This window comes from Capra hircus, chromosome 1, assembly GCF_001704415.2.
Source record: "Capra hircus breed San Clemente chromosome 1, ASM170441v1, whole genome shotgun sequence".
Taxonomy (NCBI): domain Eukaryota; kingdom Metazoa; phylum Chordata; class Mammalia; order Artiodactyla; family Bovidae; genus Capra; species Capra hircus.
The window spans coordinates 78,957,190-78,974,521 of NC_030808.1; positions in this window are offsets into that span (position 1 = coordinate 78,957,190).

Here is a 17,332-nt window from a genome sequence, read left to right on the forward strand (position 1 = left end):
GTAGTGAGTTCCCTCACACTGTAAATTTTTAAACAGATGACGAAAGATTTGGCAGTGGTGTGTGGAAGATTTAAGAATTAGGTGCTCTCGGAATTCCCTGGTGGTCCCCAGGTTAAGAATCTGCCTGCCAAAGCAGGGGAAATGGGTTCGATCACTGGTCCAGGATGATGCCACATGCTGTGGGGAAACTAAGCCCATGCATCACAACTACTGAAGCCCATGTGCTGCAGCTACTGAGCCCACATGCTGCAGCTACTGAGGCCACGTGCTAACTACTGAGCCCACGTGCTGCAGCTACTGAGCCCGCATACTGCAACTACTGAGCCCAGGTGCTGCAGCTACTGAAGCCCATGTGCCTGGAGTCCATGCTTTGCATCCAGGGAAGCCGCTACAGTGGGAAGCCTGCTCACCCCAATCAGAGAAAGCCGTGAGCAGCAGCAAAGACCCAGGGCAGCCATAAATAAATAAATGAATAAAAATTAAAAGCAAAAGAATTAGGTGCTCTCTTAAGTCTCTTTTAGCCTTATGACTGAATTATAATTATTCTTTATAATAGAAGAGACATTGTGCTATATACAATTAAGAGCCACAGATTGGGCCCTTATAAAGATATTACACAAAGAAGGAGTTGATTCTGGCTGGGAGAGTGGTAGGAGGCTTCACAGAAGGAGTGTCATTTGAATCTGGCCTGGAAAAATGGCTAGAATTTGATGGGAGGAACAGCAGGAGCAAACGCATGGAACCCGTGGCAACAAGCCATGAGGCCCATCGTAGAACTAAATATAAGTAGTTTATTATCTGTGCAATGTGATGTAAAATGTGGGACATATTGCTGGCTTAGTAATTTGTTAGATGAGAAGATGGAAGATCTTGAAACCTAAGACATTTTGCATTTATTCTGAAAACCATAGGAAGTTATCAGTTTATTTTTTGCTTGCTTGCTCTTTAAGCAACAGCGAAATTTTGGGGGCTTACCCAGTGTTCAGTGGTAAAGAATCCGCCTATAATGTAGGAGACACAAGCGACTTGGGTTTGACCCCTGGGTCGGGAAGATCCTCCTGAGGAGAGCATAGCAAACCACAGCAGTATTCTTGCCTGGAGATCCCATGGACAGAGGAGCCTGGAGTGCTACAGTCCATAGGGTTGCAAAAGTTGGACACAAATGAATTAACTGAGCATGCATGCACACAAACACAATAAAATAGTCATTAATGCTGTTCACTGAGTATTTCTGGGTCCACACCTTCTAGACACATGGTAGAGCTGTACTTCCCAGGCTGTTGTGGATGGGGCCATGAGATCAGTTCTACCCAGTGAGCTATGAGAGAAGATGCCCTTTGCCACCTCTAGGGAGATATGGATCTATCAGTGTGTAACCCTCTGGAGCTCTCTCTTCTCTCTTCCGCAGCCTGCAGTGTTTTACATAGCGGCTGGTTCATCGACCTGGGTCTCAAAGTGGGGATAATAATGACATAGAGCTGAATCCTCAGCTGCCAAAGATGGGCCTGCAGTGAGAGTTAGAAATAAGCCTTCATCATTTCAAGTCACTGTAATGTTGGCTGTGTCTGTTACTGTGGCAGAGCCTAACCTATCCTAACTGATGCAGGTAACAAGGTCAGGGCTGTACTTCAGGGCTTTTCTATATGCAAGCTAAATTATCTTTAGGAGAGACTGGAAAGAGGGAGAAGAGTTAGGAGAGAGGGTAGTAGGCCAACCATGAGATAATGAACCTATGAGGAGGGCAGTGGGCTGGCTGATGGAGTGGAAGCTATAGACATGATGACTTTCAAAGGTGACTCTGAAAATGGAGTGGGCGCTGGACCTGGCAAACAATTAGGTTGACCTGCAGGCAGATTTTTGACTATGTTCAGCATCCCACTCTGGTCCAACTAACAGGATTCCCTAAAAATATCCCTGGGAACTCATTGTTTTGCCCAGACAATTAATTCGTTGGCACCAGAGGCTACCCCTCCCCCAGCAGGAGGAACCGCACGCACAGTCAGCTTCCAATCAGATCTGGAAGGATTCTTCTTCTGGATAGGAGGTGCTGCCTCTGAGCCCAGTTTCCTATGATCCTCAAGGTTTGCAGGTGCTACAGAGTTAAATTTCTTAGGAAACTCATGTAAACACTGAAACTCACTGGCGTATAAAAGCCTGACAGCCTGGCATCCATACAGTCCACAGTTGCCCTCCATGCCCCCAAGTATGCTCTCAGGCACGATCTTTAAAAGGGACTGTGCAGCCATGGCAAATCGAGCTGGGTGTCCTGGCTCTGGTGTGCCTCTCCACGGAAAAGTAAGAGACTGGTCCACATGCCTTCCACTGCTGACCTGTGCTTTGTAAGTTTTCCTAATGAACTCTGTTGTGAGAACAATCCATATCCTGCTAAGAGCCCTGTTGCATGCTGCAAAACAGGTGTGCCAACAAAGGGGCTTAGCACAGCCACCACAGATACTGATTTCCTGCGTCACTCCAGAGGAGAGTGATGGAAGAGCAGGCGTGCTGATGGCTCTTCCAGGGTATCCTCTTGGCCTGGAAGGCTTTCAAGCAGAAAGATAGAGAACACTCCAAATCAGAGCGAAACACAGTGCCTAACATGAAATAACAGTCCTCCAAGATGCATATATATTCCCTTCTACCATGGTAAAGATTATTTGATTGAATTCAGCAAATCACCATTTTTTTTTTTTTTTTTTGAGAACAGAGTTCATATTGTTCAAACTGGTTAGCCCGCACATGTTTCAATTCCATCACAGAGCTCCTTGAGGAATCCTACAAGGATCACGAGGCATGGACAGCTTCCCCATGAATTGGTTTCTTGGGGCCCAGGGTATGTTTCCTGGATGATGCTTTAGTGGTAAGTAGAGCCCCAGCCCATCTCCCTACAGTCTCTGGGCCCCATCATATAACTGAAGCATGATATGTTTGTGTTAAAAATAGTAAAACCCATTCTAGTAATTTAAAATCTAGTGTGGTGTGTTTGTTTGAGTTTTTAGGTGGCTCATTGGTACAGAATGAAAACAGAAGGTAAGGGTAGTGACAGAACTTGTGTAGAATCACTATAGTAATTTCTAGGCATCTCCAAGGACTTTAAGGGGCTGATGAAAAAGATTTCTTGTAATGCTCATTGCGCTACAAAATGCAAGGATCCCTTTGCCTTTCACTCAGGGTGTCATCAGCACAGACTGTGCTGAGGTCTGTCAGTCTGAGAGAGTGGTTTAGGGCTCATGCCAGAGTTGTTGAAGAGGAAAGAGGGCAGAAGAGAGATTTTCCAGTGGTGAACAGGAGACAGCTGGAGAAGAGATAGGAGAAAGCCAGGGAGGCTGCAAGAGCCAAAGAGAAATGGCTGGGGGGTGGGGGGGTGGTGTTACCTCAGCAGGAGGTGGTGAATGTGGGGGAAGAGGGGCTGTGTGGTACCAGCAAGATTCCCTGAGAAAGAAGAGCCTGGTGGGAAAGCCAGCTTCCGTGCCAGCCAGTGTGGTTTCTGCCGGTGGGTGGGACGAACCAGAAGCCTCGTGTGTGGGATACGCCCCAGGTGGCACGTGTGAGTGAGGTTGTACCAAATGGAGTGTGTTTCTTCATGAGCACAGCGACAGCATGGCACAAGACGCTCCAAATCGGGACCCTTCAGTTCTTACCCTGATTTTTACTTTAACTCACTGCATGAAAAATGGGCGCCTTTGAGGTGTCCGACCAGGTGATGGGTATGGAGGGTCAAGGGTGATCCTGATGAGGAAGTGACTGCTGCACCTGCTGGGGCCCGTGGTTGTCTCACTCATCCTCTTGAGAGAGTGTGGTTCATGTCTCTGGGCGAATGGGCTTTCTGATACTGAATTCAGGGTTGTGTTGATTGACCCATCTTGCCACCAGCAGTGCTGGACAAGAGTGGCCTCCTACAAGCCCAAGGCCTTGGTTGCCATGTTTACACTGGGAAGAGCGATCGAGAACATATACTCTGAGGGCAGACTGGAAAGAGAGAGAATTGGAAAAATGCACAGGCCATGACCCCACTTCCAATGGTCCATCTGACAAGTCACTCTTCTCCCCCAGGGAGGGGTGCTGGGGGTCAGGGTATCCCACCTTTGTAGCTCCCTTCCCAACCCTGAAGGAGCCATCAGAATGGAGAGGAGGGAAAAGGTTTCCCCTTTTGACAGACACATGGTAGGAAAATTAATTCTAGCTTACAACTGTCTTTTTAATTCCCATGAGGAAATTAGAGGAAAATAGTCCTCTAAACTGGAGAGGAAGTGAGAGGAAAATGGTACCCAAAATATATATGGTGACATATACACCTCCATCTCAACACCTTCTAGTAGGAAAGAAATAATGAAACATTCATCAAAAGACTGCTGAAATTTATACCTGGTTTCTAATCATTAGAAAAAGATATAAATGACATTTACTAATTTCATTTAAAATGTAATAGCTTACCTTATTTGCATTTCCAGTGGTTTTTTCTTTTTCTTTTGCATATTATAAAGCTGAGCCACAAAGTTCCTCTAAACTCAAGTAGGTTGGAGCCTTGGCGTGATCAATAAAAAAAACTTGGCCACAAGTGTCCTCAAGCTACTGGAGCATAAACCTGAACGGGTATTGTGTCAGTTGCAATTTGCTCTCATTTATCCATAAGCATCCTCTCCAACTAAATATAAGTGAGTATGAAGAGCAGTTGCAGATATAGACAGGCGTCAGTGTCTCTAAAATTATTAAGAATCACTGACCTGTGAAATATCAGTATTCAAAAGTTCTGATTTCTCCCGTGAGGTACTTTTCATATCTTATTTTGATAGCTGAATGCAAATGAGCGTGAGTAAACCCTTCTTCACCTGGGTTCTTTGCATGATGGTGCAACTGTGTCTGTTTATTACAGACAATTAACAAATACATATCCCAGATTAGATTTATACAAATCAACTATTAGGTGAGTTACCAAAAAATATATTTGAAGGTGAAAACAAGCCTATCTTTAATTATAGCTCTGTTGATTCTTGGCTTTCTATAATTATTATGATTTGCAACAGTGCATGGGTCTGTTCACTGCTAACAACTCCAAACCAAGAATGGAGAGTTTGAGTCCAGGCTTTACCAGTTACTCAGGCTTGGATCTGGGGCAGTCATGTCCTCTGTCCGATCTTGGTAAAACAGGAATAAGCATCCTTTTGGCGCCTATCTTACGGGCTTGCTCAGCGGCTTAGACAACGGGATAGATGTGATAGCTCACGATGAGATTACCCAAACATGGAAGGAGGAGCGTGACTCTGCTTAGAAGAGCCCTAGCAAACCGGGGACACATCTGCTTGTGTCCTATGAGATGCACAGACACAGAGAGCTCTTCGGAAAAAATGACTTTCGCTGTTGTTGCTTTCGTCATTTTCATCATTTAGCAGCCATGACCAGATGTGATAGTAATCCCACCTCTCCCTCTTGGGTGCCTCATACATCTTGCATAGATTGAATTTGATGAGCACTGATGAAGAGCCTTCTGTGTACCAGGGACTGTTGTAGGGGATGCAGAGTTGGGTAGGAAGCCCTTCTCATCACACCCAGTGATTCTAATGGAAGACAGAGGTGCGGACAGGCTTTTGTGGCAGCACAATCTCTTTGTTGAAGGGAGTTTCATTCCCATGGGTGTGGGTTGGAGGAGTGCTCATCAGAAAAGTGGGATTTCAGCAGATCCTTCAAGGGCCTGATACAAGTGTCTGCTAGATAGCTTCCTGAAGAATGGACCAAAAAAAAAAAAAATGACTTTTAGCAGTCAGGCTGGTTGATTCCATCCCTGTGTGACAGACTTGCTGTGGTCTTCTTTCCTCTTCGTCATGGCTGATTGGCCAGGGTTAGCAGAGGACCAGTGCAGAGTGAGCACTCAGCAAATATCATGGAAGGAGTTACTGAGCAAAGTCATGCTGGGTTTTTGGAATGCAGTTGCCTGTTTCCTATGCTAAAGGGAGGGAGTGTACCTTGTTCCAAGACCTTGACCACCAGGCTACTTTCCTTCTCTCATCAGGGCACTGGAGAGGCACAACCGATCTGTGTTACAGGTTGCTGAACTGTTTGCTGCTTGGGAGGTCAGTGAAATCAACTGCTAAGTAGCAAGAATAAAGGCTTTTTCTAGAAGCATGCTGGGGATGATAATGACTATCATATGAGATTTAGGATGGGGAGTGAGTCATGTAGAGCAGCCGTCACTATTTTATACATGAGGACCAGTCTGAACACTAATACCAAAACAAAAGAAAAAGGTGATTAACAAAGGTTATTATCTATTGTGTTGAGGAACTCTTCCTAGGGCACTTTAGGAAATGACTGATGTTTAATCTGTAATTATTGGTGGAATGCTATGGGTTGAGAAAAACAAAGCTGATTGGCCCAAATGCTTAGCACAGAAAGCTCACTGGGGAATAGCAGAGGAGGGGCTGGCCAGCCTTTGAGTTATTGCCGTGCAGTTATCAAGTAGTGCTCCCTGTTTTAGCAGAGATCATGTCTGAGAAGCAGGCAGGGGCTTGCTGGCACAATGATAGAACTTTGGGGAAAGTCTCTGAAAGGTGCTTCCCTAGTAGCTCAGATGATAAAGAATCCGCCTGCCAATGCAGAAGCCTCCAGTTCGATCCCTGGGTTGGGAAGATCCCCTGGAGAAGGGAATGGCTACCCACTCCAGTATTCTTGCCTGGCGAATCCCATGGAGAGAAGAGCCTGGCGGGGTACAGCTCATGGGATCACAGACGCCTTTCACTTCTGAAAGGTGCAGACAGCAGCCAAGAGTAGCCTGGGCCTATGTCCTCACCCACCTGTGGGACTGATTTTGTCTGTTTGGGCTGTAAGTGGCTGCAAGTCTCCCTTGCATAAAGTGTGATGGATTTGTTTTGTCCTGCTTTGCTGTTGCCCTCAGGTTATGGAAGTTCAAAGTAGTGGGGGAAAAGAGAGTAAAGCCTCTCTCTGGCTGAGAAGCTGGGCCTCAGACTATGAGGAAACTGCCATTCTGGAAACAGCTGTCATGCCTGGTGGCCATCTCTCTCTTGTGTGGAGCTCCCTCAAGTCACTCTGGCATCCGTGTGCCTCAGCTTGTCCTCCGTCCTAGCACTACTTCTTGCTGTGGCCACTGACCTCTTTGCTCTATGCTTCTCTTATCTCATGGCTTCTCCTGTCTGATCTCACCCCAAGGTCTCTGAGAGTTTTCATTTCTGCACCCACTTGTCCCCACTTAACCACTGTTAGGAGAGAAGCTACGCAGCTCAGAGGATCTCTTTATCAGGACTGGCTTCATGGGTGCTCATGCTCTGCATTTCCACAGCACCTTGCACTCTGAAGACACCAGCACTGGATTTAGTTTCCTCCCCTGGAAAGACTCGCAGCAGTGTGACACCTCCACTTTACATTGTACTGTCTTTATCTGCTTGTGTGTCTGTCTTGTCTCAAAACCTCTTGGTTCCTTGAGAGCCAGAGGAGCTTTATTTTTTTCATTTCTGTGTACCTGGCATCTATCTAAGTATTCAGCATCTACTAGGTGCTCATTAAATATCTTTGGAATGAAAACAAGGGCTCATAGTTGGTGGGCGGCACAGGGATAATAACCAAAGTCTCCCATCTCTCCACCTCGGGCTTACACAACTGCACCAAATAGGCAAATGGATTTTCAGCTGATGGCAGTTTTGGAGACGTTCTTTTTTTCTTTTTCGTCTTTTGTGAAGTGGGTTCCTAAGACAGCAAAATTCCACCACTCTTCCCTGAAAGGCAGATCGTGTTCAGCTAAGCTTCGTATTTCCCACTGCACAGACACTGCTAACAGGGAGACTCAGGCTCAGAAGTTCCCAAAATGGTTTAGCATGGACCCTGCTTGGCATAGTGGCAAGCAACAGATGTGGGCAAAGAAGAAAGCACAAAGAACATTGCTATTCAGGAAGCTGAGAGGAAAAGGAAGTTTGTGGAATGCAGAGAGCTCTCCTTGTTTTCTCTCTCCAGGTTTCTTGGTTCCTGCCCCAGTTCTGTTATTTAACACTGTGTGACCTAGAGCAGGTCACTTAATCTTGATGAAATTCATCAGTAAATTTTGCTACTTCATGGACTATACAGTCCATGGAATTCTCCAGGCCAGAATACTGGAGTGGGTAGCCTTTCCATTCTCCAGGGGATCTTCTGAACCCAGAAATTGAACCCAGGTCTCCTGCATTGCAGGCGGATTCTTTAACAGCTGAGCCACCAGGGAAGCCCAAGAATACTGGAGCGGGTAGCCTATCCCTTCTCCAGTGGATCTTCTCATCCCAGGAATTGAGCTGGGGTCTCCTGCAATGCAGGCGGATTCTTTACCAACTGAGCTATCAGAGAAGCCCATAAATAAGATAGTGACATCTCAATTGCACATCTTATGATGTCTTAATAGGCTCAAATGAAAGTGTTTATGAAAAGGCTTCATAAAATTTGTAAAGCATGTTGCTCATATCATACTGCTATTCCATGTAATAACATGTCTGTTGTTCCCAGACATACTTACTATACATGTGGCTTTCCATGAAACTTCTTCACTGAATTTTGATGTCTTTCCATGAAGCTCCTTCACTGAAATTTGACTAGATTTATGATTCTAACTAAACATTTGTTCCTAAGGTAAAGAGATTTGTGGCAGTTACGAAAAATCCAGAAGTGCCTTTATTCACATGTAATATAAATGGCAGGCAGGCTTGTTGTTGCTGTTTCTGGGGAGGGCAAACGTTAGCAACTTTGGTCCTTACACCTTGCAGAAGTTGTCTGCTGCTCTGACTTCCCCTCTATCAATCCCACTTCAAATAAAGTCAAAACGTATTTACCTATGACCTTGTAGTATGTACCAGCATAAGGGATAATGTAAGATGTCCTGTCTGAAGTCTTAAGAGAAAAACCAGAAGACAATAAGAATAATTATAACCCAAGGTAGACAATAAAAGAGGTAACCTAAATGGTCTTTGACAGCTTTGAAGAGAAGAAATGACATCCCACTGGAAGGCTGAGGAATGATTCATGGAGTCTATCTCTGAATCTTGTGGTTCTTGGACCCAGTTCCTTTGATAAAAAAAAAAAAAAAAAACCCTCCAAGGTTCTTACAGAGCTTGCGAACCTGTAGAGAGAAGGCATCTGTAGGAATCTTTGTTTCTCTGAGCCTGGGAATAGCACTGTAACACTGTCTCACTCTCTGTCTGTGAGGCCCAGAGCTCTGCAGAGCTGAAGTCTGAAATGGTTGTCCTCCTAGAATCTTGATTGGGTTGCCTCTAAGCAAGCCCCTTGGCCTGTCAGTTTTCTCATCTGGAAAATGGACATAATAACACTTAACTTCAAAGCAATTTTGCAACACTTAATTAATGTTTGCAAAACTTTCTGAGATCTACAGATGAAAGACCTTGGAAAAGAATACAGCATGATTATTATATGAGAATTAATCCCTTCACCAGCCTTTGGGAGTTCTCTGTTCAATCTGTACCTTCTTTGGGGGTCACTGGTCTGCATTTCCAGGTGCAAAACATTCTTACAAGAAGAAACAAGTGGTTCTTGATTTCCTGGTCACCCCTGGGACTTTCTCAGTTCAACATCATCCCTAGACTATCACCTTCTCTCTTCTTTCTTCCTACTCTTGAGGCAAAGGCCTTACTCTTTCACACCTAGGCAGCGGTCAGCCTGGTCTCACCCTTGAGCATGGTGTGGGTGAGAAGAAGCTGATCCATTAATAAGTTTGTTAACTTCAAAGACTTGGTATTTTCTGCTTTTTGAGCTACCGAGAAAACGTTATGCCCAATCTTAGAATCAATGAGAGCTTCTGAGCCCATTGGAAAACATACCTCTCTTATACAGAATCTGATATTTTTCATCTCTTCATCCTGAAACTGAGATGAATGTTCTTGGCCTATGATCCCATAGTGAGAAGAATGAGCTCCCAAATGAAGTCTGGTGATTTCCTTTGATTTTATCATTGATTTGCTTTTCTCAGCCTTGCCTTTCTTTAGATTTCTCAACATAAAGTGAGTGTAATAATTCATCTTAAAAATTTGCCCTGAGGGGTTAATGAGATTGTGTAATTGAAAGCACTTTGTAAAATTCTAAAGGATGTGTAGACACTCACAAGTGGAATAGAGCATTAACTGATTTGTAATGCAGAAATCAATGGATACGGTCAACACTTACAGAAGTGGATCTGGCATAGAACATAAAGTCATTAAAATCATCCCCACTCTTCCTGAGTTTGCTGAAAGAATCTCCTCTACAAACTGTCTGTTGAACATCTGACCTCTGAACACCTCCAATAATGTAGCGCTTGCTCCCTATCAGGGCAGTCTATTTCATACTCGGAAACTTCTCACTGGTAGAAAGTTTTTTCTTTGGCTAAGATGATATCAGTCTCTCTGTCACTTCCAACTGCTTTGTAGTTCTGGTTCCTGCTGCTGCTGCTGCTGCTGCGTCGCTTCAGTCGTGTCCGACTCTGTGCTACCCCATAGATGGCAGCCCACCAGGCTCCCCCATCCCTGGGATTCTTCAGGCAAGAACACTGGAGTGGGTTGCCATTTCCTTCTCCAATGCGTGAAAGTGAAAAGTGAAAGTGAAGTTGCTCAGTCGTGTCCGACCCTCAGTGACCCCATGGACTGTAGCCTTCCAGGCTCCTCCGTCCATGGGATTTTCCAGGCAAGAGTACTGGAGTGGGGTGCCATTGCCTTCTCTATCTGGTTCCTGACTCCACACCAAAAAAAAAAAAAAAAAAAGAATTAAAAATCAAACCCTTCCTTGTGATTGCCCTTCAGATTTGTGAAATTAAGGATTCTGTCTCTCCTGGGCTCTCTCATCACCAACTCAAACTCCCCCGTTTCTTTTTTCTCATAGTACTCTTTACAGGCCTTTCACCATTCCAAGAGGTAGAATCTATGCTTTTCCAAAGAGATGGGGGGAGTTGAGGCTCCAGGACAAGCAGTAGGGCAGGGTGGGGACAGCTGGATCCCCATGCGCCCAGGGTCACAAGGAACAGCATGGAAAGGCCATTTTTATCACACTGACTAGAGCCAGCCAACTTAGCCCTGAGCACCGTCAGCGATTGCACACAGTTTGAGCTGAGGGAACCAATACTGTGAATGAACAAAGGCAGCGACAGCTTTGCCTATATTTCTGTGATAGAAATATAGTTTCATTCCTCCAGACCACTGTGATTCTGGAGTGTCTTTCAATAATTTTTCAGCTGCTCTGCCACTATGGAGGAACAGAACAGTTTTTAGTTTCTTCTTCAGCACTGAAGTATATCAAATTCCTCCCAAGTTCTCACACTTTATGGGTACACATGACAAAACGGAGCACGCGGGCAAACTGGAGAGTGGTTCGGTTAGGGCGCCGCCTTAAGATCTCTTCCACTGGGATTTCTAGCTCGTTCCCATACCCAGTCTGAGAGTGACAAAACTTTTGGCCTGGAACAGAAATGAGGTTGCAAAGTATCAAAAAGGAGGTGGTGCCTGAGTCACAAATCTAAGAAGAGGAGATACTGGGTGTCAGCCAGTCCAGATCAGCTCCTATGACTGATCTCCTTTCTAAAGCCAGTTAATTTCCTGGAGAAGGAAATGGCAACCCATTCCAGTACTCTTGCCTGGAGAATCCCATGGACAGAGGAGATTGCCAGGCTACAGTCTATGGGGTCACAAGAGTCAGACACGACTGAGCAACTAAACACAGCACATTTAGTTAATAGTTACTGAGCAGCTCTGACACACCAGGCACTCTTCTAGATGCTTTTACACAGTCTCTTCCCTAATGCTCCCTTTCATGGGATGAGAAAGGTGTCACAGCCTGCCAGAGTCAAGAGAGATTTGTCATCAACAGCACTGCCCTGCAATTAGTGGTCTCCTATCTTCCAAAGAAGCATGTTTCATTCATTAATCAAGAAATATCTACAGAGTCCTCAGCAATGGTTCCCAGACTCTAGATTCTTTTAAGCCTATGGACTTATTGCAAGAAAATCTCTGAATCCATATGTGTGCCCAAGGTTGTCTAGAGGCTGAAAAACACAGGCATATTTTACTCATATGTACTTGTATTTCTCAAGTGTATGTGGGCACTGTTGTGATTAATCAAATATAATTTGTAAAACCAGGCTATGAAAACCATGGTGTTTTTGTCATCATATATTTTATTAATCATTAGAATTTTAAAATTAATATACATTATATTTGGAGCAGTTTTAGTTTTACAGAATAGTCGAGTGGAAAGTACAGTGAGTTCCCATACACCCCTTTGCTCTTCCGCCAAGTTTCCCCTATTATTAACTTCTTGCATTAATGTGGTATATTTGTTATAGTTAATGAGCCAATACTGATACATTATTATTAGCTGAAGTCCATAATTTACATTAGAGTTTGCTCTTGGTGTTGTGTGTTCTGTTGGTTTTGACAAGTGTATAATGACACGTATCCACCATTACAGCATCATACAGTGTAGTTTCACTGCCCTAAAAATCCCCTGTGCTCCACCAATTCATCTCTCCTTTCCTCTCTCTCAACCACTGATTTTTTTTTTTCTACTGTATCTACAGTCTTGCCTTTTCCAGAAAGTCATGTAGCTGGAATCATACAGTATGTAGCCTTTTCAGGTTGCCTTCTCCCACTTAAGGTTCCTCTTTGTCTCTGCATGGTTTAATAGCTCAATTTTTTTATTGCTGGAAAATATTTCATTGCATGGATGTGCCATAATTTTTTTATCCATTCTCCTATTGATGGTCATCTTGGCTGCTTCCAAGTTTTAGCAACTATTTAAAAAGTTGCTGTAAATATTCATGTATAGGTTTTTACGTGGACACGTATTTTCAACTCATGTGAGAAAATATCACGGAATGTGATAGCTGAATTTTGTAGTAAAAGTATGCTTATGTTTGTAAGTCATTGCCAAGCTGTCTTCTAAAGTGGCTGTACCGACTTTTGCATTCCCACCAACAAGGAATGAGAGTTCCTGTTGCTCTAGTCTCATCAGCGTTTGATGTGCACTCAATGTTCTAGATTTGGGCCATTTTGATAGGTGTATAGTGTATCATTTTGTATAGTGTATCATTTTGTATAGTGCATCATTTTTGATCATTTTGATAGATGTATAGTGTTCTAGATTTTGGCCATTTTGATAAATGTACAGTGTATCACACTATAGTGTATAATGTATATAGTATATAGAGTTGGTGATGGACAGGGAAGCCTGGAGAGCTGCATGGGGTTGCAAAGAGTCAGACATGACTAAGCAACTGAACTGAACTGAACTGAACTGGTAGTATATCTTGTTGTACTAATTTGAAATTCCCTGTTGACATGTGTTGTTGAGCATATTTTCACGTGCTTATTTGCTATATGTATTTTTTTGTTTGGTGAGATGTTTGTTCAGATCTTTTGCCCTTTTTAAAAACTGAATTATTTGCTTTCTAATTGTTGAGTTTTAAAAGTTCCTCATGTATTCCGAATCCCATTTCTTTTTCAGGTATGTCTTTTGCAAATATTTTCTCCCAGTCCACAGTTTATCGTTTTCATTCTCTTAATAGTGTATTTGGCAGAGCAGAAGTTTTTAATTTTAATGAAGTCCAGTTTATCAACATTTTCTTTCATGAATTGTGCTTTTGGTGTTGTTTCTAAATAGTCGTTGCCAAACCCAAAGTCATCAAGATTTTCTCCTATCTTGTCTTCTTGGAGTTGTACAGTTTTGAGTTATATTTCGGTTTGTGATCTGTTTTGAGTTAACTTTTGGAAAAATGTAACATCCGTATCTACATTCACTTTTTTTTTTTCTTTTTGCATTGTGGATGGTCAGTTATTCCAGCTCCATTTGTTGAAAAGACTAGCTTTTCTCCATGGAATTGCCTTTTAGTTCCTTTGCCAAAGATCGGTTGACCATATTTGTATGAATCTATCTCTGGGCTCTCTCTTCTGTCCTAATGTCTTTTCCATTCTTTGATCAGTGCCACACTGTCTTGATTACTGTAGCTTTATAATAAACCTTGCAGTTGGGTCATGTCAGTCCTCCAACTTTGTTCTTCTTAAATATTGTGTTGATTATTCTGGATCCTTTTTTTTGCCTTTCCATATAAACTTTAGAATCATTTTGTTGGCATCACAAAATAATTTACTGGAATTAATAATCCCTTGATTGAGATTTCTTTGGCTTTCTAGATCAAGTTGGGAAGATCTGATACCTTGACAATATTGAGTTTTGTAATCCACTCATGGAATATGTTTCCATTTATTTATATCTTCTTTAATTTCTTTTCATCAGGATTCTGTGATTTTCCCCATATAGATCTTTTACACATATTGGTGAATTTATACATAAATATTTCAGTTTTAGGGGTATTCATGTAAATGGTATTATGCTATTAAAATTTGAAAGTATAACTGCTATCAAGTGGGAAGTCTGTGATATTTTTCAGGTTAAACTGTGGTCTGTATAATCCCAAAGATGAGAAAGTGCTGGCTGGCATGATGTTGGACATGAAGTAACAGAGAGTAGGGCCCTGAGCTCCTGTTGCCAGTAGGGTGTCTAATGGTGTTACAGTGCCAATGTCACGGTACACTAGAAGGAGAAATCTCATTTGCAGCTCAGACTCTAAAAATGAAATAACTTTTCTATACAAAAGAGTTTAAAACTCTTCTTCCTTGTCGCAGATCCCAGAGAGAGAAGAGGGCCCCCAAAGAGCCTGTGCAGAGGGTCCAAGTTAGAAGAATGAAGAACTGTGGCAGCAGCCCACCATTTTTTTTGTTTGGTGCTTTCACTAGCAGAGTAGATAACTCCCAATGTGCATGGGATAAAGGTAAAAATTCTTACTATTGCTTACAAGCCTGAGATGTTTTCACCTCTGGTGGTATATTCAGTCGCTAAGTCATGTCTGACTCTTGAGACCCCGTGGGCTGTTGCCCGCCAGGCTCCTCTGTCCATGGGATTTCTACTACCAGTCTCTTAAACCCTTCTCTGCTCAGCCCTCTGGACCTGCATGTCCTTTTCTTTGCCTCACTTGTTTCTGGAGTCCTTTTCATATGCTGTTTCTTTCCCTCCTTAGCCAGCTCATGTATCACTTCCCTGATCCTCCTCAACCAGTCCTCTGAAAGCACAGCTTACTTCTGAGAGTAGATCACATTGTGATTTTTCGTTTACTTATGTGATTGGCCGATTACAACACTGTAAGTTCTTTGAGGGAAGGCACTGTCTGTATTGCTCACCCTTGTGGTTCCAGCACCAAAATTGTTGAACAAATGGATGATCAATGGGATATACTGCAGAATCATAAACTGTGTATTTCTCATTTTAGAGTACAGGGACCACTCAATGAATCATTTTATTGTCCTAAAGGGCTCCTATAGGTATTATGGTACATACCAGTGGTCATGTATGGATGTGAGAGTTGGACTATAATGAAAGCTGAACACCAGAGAACTGATGTTTTGAACTGTGGTGTTGGAGAAGACAATTGAGAGTCCCTTGGACTGCAAGGAGATCCAACCAATCCATCCTAAAGGAGAGCAGTCCTGAGCGTTCATTGGAAGGACTGATGTTGAAGCTGAAACTCCAATACTATGGCCACCTGATGCGAAGAGCTGATTCATTTGAAAAAACCCTGATGTTGGGAAAGATTGAAGGCAGGAGGAGAAGGGGACAACAGAAGATGAGATGGTTAGATGGCATCGCCGACTCAACGGACATGAGTTTGGGTAAACTCTGGGATTTGGTGATGGATGGGGAGGCCTGGTGTGCTGCAGTCCATGGGATCACAAAGAGCTGGACACGACTGAGCGACTGAACTGAACTGAACACTTACCTAATATGGTTGGTTCCCCACCCAAATACTATAATCAATGTTCTGGTTTCTGCAATGGTGAAAACTTAGTCAATAATTTCCTTCACATAGTGTTGGTTAACTGAGGTTTATAGTGTTTTGGGTAACCATTAATTCAATTCTTTTAAAGTTTATTTAACAAATGTGTATAAAATGGCCATGGTCTACTGCACATTGTGAGAACCACATATGGAACCCTGCAAATACGTCTCTGCCTGAGAAGACTGCTGTGATCATAGGGGAAGGGTGTTCATCAGTCCAAGAAAACTGAACTGTCAAGGGCGGGGTTACAGCATGGCTATAAACTGTTGGCCCTGGGGTGCAGCTGCATGCTTTTTTTTTTGGCTGTACAATCTTTCTGAAGCTTTTGGGCTTGAGTGTCTTAGGCGGGTCCTGCATATTTTGTTCCGTCAATCTGCTACCACTCCCTACTGTCTCAGACCTGGCTTGGGATTTCTTGTGTTTCCATTGCTTTCCTGGTCCCTAAGTGCAATCAGTTGGTGACCCTTGCTTGAGTCCAGTCCTCTACTGGGGTCAGTGGCCTGACAGACAGAAGGACTGCTTTTCACATCCGTATTTTGTACAAGAACTGGGGGTTGGGGGGCACACAGCTGGATCACACAGGCTCTGCTGAAGAACTCATAGTCCGGTCAAAGAAGTGACATGAACATAAATGGCCAGAAAGCTCTGTTTCTGATTGTTTACAAAGGCAGCTGTGAGAAGGGCATTGACTGGAACACATGCTTTTGACCTGCATGTTTGCGGGTCTTGTTCATGGAATGGTGAAAAGGTGGGCCAAGACGAGGGCAAAGCAACCTTAAGACGGTCTCATCTGGCTTCCATCAGTGAAACAGACTGTGAGTCTCGCTATGGGTCCCTGGGTGAGTTACTTCATCTTCACTTCTTTGAGCCTCAGTTTCTATAACTATAAACTGGAGGTGACGTGAGAGGCAAGAGGGCTGTTGTGAAGTTTATAGAAAGACTGCATATGAAAACACTTAGCATGATGCTTTATACAGAAGAGACAAGCAACAATTGCTGAATCTGAATCCTGCTTCATGGGAAATTTTGTATTGAAAAAAGGGGCTTCCCTGATAGCTCCGTTGGTAAAGAATCCACCTGCAATGCAGGAGACCCCAGTTCAATTCCTGGGTTGGGTAGATCTGCTGGAGAAGGGATAGGCCACCCACTCCAGTATTCTTGGGCTTCCCTTGTGGCTCAACTGGTAAAGAAACTACCTGCAATGTGGGATACCTGGGTTTAATCCCTGGGTTAGGAAGATCTCCTGGAGAAGGGAAAGGCTACTCACTCCAGTACCCTGGCCTAGAGAATTCCATGGACTGTATAGTCTATAGAGTTGCAAAGAGTTGGACACGACTGAATGACTTTCACTTTCGCTTTCTTCTTTATAGAGACTGGTGCAGAGTATACTATGGCAACACTTGGGCCTGCCTTCCACAGGACGCCTCAGTAGGGGGCTGGGCAGTCTTCTTCCTTGCCCAGCCATTGACTGCGTAGAATGCCCAGTTCCAGCAGCAG